Here is a 2,630-nt window from a genome sequence, read left to right on the forward strand (position 1 = left end):
AAGTTTTGGGAAATTATGTGGGCCATTTGATGTAAACAAATAAACAAAAAAAGGCAGAACAAAATATTAGAAGCGATATTATAAGTAGGTTATTGAAAACTATTCAGTGGCTTTCAAAGACCTGAAGTCAGTACATGTATTTTCAAGACTAGAAATCTGAGGTTGCTCCTGAACTAGAGACCAGAGTTGAAAATACAGTACCCCACAGAAGAGGCCTCCATTTAAAACTTAATATATATTGTTTGAATCACTGGTATCTAGGTTCACTTCTATGGCCATATGTAAGAAAAAAAAAAGTCTTATAATTCTTATAAGTGTGAAAATCAGAAAGAAAGAAAATGGAGTGCCTGTTGAAAATTTTAATGACCACTTTTAGAAATGCATTTTCCTTAAAATTAGCCAGCTCTTAAAAATAAGTATAATAAAAATTAAAATTACTCTGCTGCTGGTTTTAAAAGCATGGCATTTTGACATTTCTGTGATTCAAACCAACCTTTCTAAAGAAACTTTCAAGACAGTCCCTAGACAAAACACAGTATTGAAAATCTACCCTATTTCTTTTGAAATATAAATAGAAAGTCTCCCATTGGTAACAGTGGGAATGCATGATGACCTTTCGCTAATTTGAAAGTACAGAAGTTTGAAACGGAGATATCTGAAACTAGAAATGAAGCTTATAGCTGAATAATACATACTGTACTGCTTGTCTTTTTTATTGTATAATGCCATAATTTATTTACTATGCTAATGGTGTATGTGAGGATTTTCTTTTAAGATAATTGAAACTTGTGATGGAAATGAATCCTTTAGATCACCCTGCTCCTCATTAACAACAAAACTAAAATGTCTTTACACTGTATAATTCATTTGCTCATTTTTTCCTGTAATGAACAGACATTATCTACAGATAGAAAGCTATAGGATTTTTATGGACAGCAGGAGCTTTTGCGCCTCTTGATGATGAAAGTAAAGGTTTAGATTTTTCCAAAGACTAATAGAAGAATATTTCATAAATATTCAGTAATAGCATGACACCTACTCCCCTCAAACCTATTTCAAAGCCTGAAACAAAATTGGGAAATGACTGAGGCCGTGCAGAGATGCACTATAAGGAACTGCTCTGTCCTGTTGCTGGATTTCTAGGTCAGCAAATACAACTGTTCCCTTTTGCACCTCATTCAGGAAAGGTGTCCCTGCACACGACAGGGGGCTTGGAACTTGATGATCTTTAAGGTCCCTTTCAACCCAGGCCATTCTATGATTCTATAATTATACAAGTGTCTTACAATTCTTTGGTGAAGAACTAGGAGTTCTTGTTTCAGTCATAGCCACTTCCATGTGGAGAGAGATTAAACTGAATCCAGACCTGCACCTTGGCACCGCTCCAGAATTATCATAAATGATGTTAGAAAATACACTACATGCTTCTTAAAATTTCTATAATGTCATTAGTATACTGAGGTGTTATTCAGTGCCATATAATGTAACCATAGTATTTAATGGCTCAATGTTTGGACATGAACCCACACACTCCTGTTTTCAAATTTTATATTTTAAGCCATTGCATTATTTGGCTTATGTTCAAAGGGTGGTTTGGGTATGGTATAACACAGGTGTTCATAGGTGGTGTGACAGTATGGCTGCCATGAGTTTTGGAGTTTTTAATGTATGATTTCTTGAAGAATCATGAGGAAGTTTCCTCATGGTTTTGAAGGACAATTCTTACAGAACATGATGAGTTGGAAGGGACCCATAAGGATCACTGAATCCAACCCTTAGCCCTGCACAGGAACACCCCCGGGAGTCACACCATGTGCCCAAGAGTATCATCCAAATGCTTCTTGAACTCTGTCAGCCTTGGTGATGTGACCACGTTCCTGGGGAGCCTGTTCCAGTGTCCAACCACCCTCTGGGTGAGGATCTTTCTAATATCCAACCTAAACCTCCCCTAACACAACTTTAGGCCATTCCCTCAGGTCCTGTCACTGGTCACCAGAGAGAAGAGATCAGTGCCTGCCCCTCCTCTTCCCCTCTCAAGGAAGTTGTGACTGCAATAAGTACAGAACAGATTGATATTTTAAGTAGTTTGATTTTTTTTTTTTTAGCACTTCTCAGTATTAAAAAAACTCTGCTAAGATCTTTCAATGTTCTGTCACTATCTGTTCAACAGAAGTTAAGTTTTTCAGGAAATGTCACTTTTAATGGAAAAAAGTGTATTTTTCTGAGGAGCTATGAGTATGTGAGTTATTGATTCATACTTTCAGGCCTGGTGGTATATCTGAGCAGAAGGAAGGGAAGGAAAGGGAAAAAAGAGAAAAAAAAAAGGGGGGGGAAAAAAAGGAAAAAAGGGGCAAAGAGAGAAAAAGGGAAAGAGGGGGGAAAAGGAAAGAAAGAGAGGGGGCAAAGAGAAAAAAGAAAAAAAGAAGGGAAAAGAACAAAGCAAAAGTGAGAAAGAAAAAAGAGAAAGCGGGAAAAGGAGGAAAAAATAGAAAAAAGAGGAAAAAAGGGAAAAAAGGAAAAAACAGAAAAGAGAGAAAGGGAGAAAAAAGAGAGAAAATAAAGGGAAAAGAGATTAAGGGAAAAAAGAAAAAAGGGAATAAAGGAAAAAGAAAAAAGCAAAAGAAAAAAGA

General features: G+C 36.4%; 1 long non-coding RNA gene across 1 annotated transcript in view; it reads right to left on the reverse strand.

Annotated features, from left to right (window-relative positions):
• The window catches only part of LOC114070504, a 26,276-nt gene extending 23,982 nt beyond the window's left edge, over positions 1-2,294 (reverse strand). The window contains exon 1 of the long non-coding RNA XR_003573930.1: positions 2,259-2,294. This is a non-coding gene — a long non-coding RNA (uncharacterized LOC114070504). The remainder of the gene's footprint in view (positions 1-2,258) is intronic.
• Positions 2,295-2,630: the final 336 nt, after the last annotated feature.

This window comes from Empidonax traillii, unplaced genomic scaffold (genome assembly GCF_003031625.1).
Source record: "Empidonax traillii isolate 1590-97213 ecotype Southwest subspecies unplaced genomic scaffold, ASM303162v1 scaffold1584:size114125, whole genome shotgun sequence".
Lineage (NCBI taxonomy): Eukaryota > Metazoa > Chordata > Aves > Passeriformes > Tyrannidae > Empidonax > Empidonax traillii.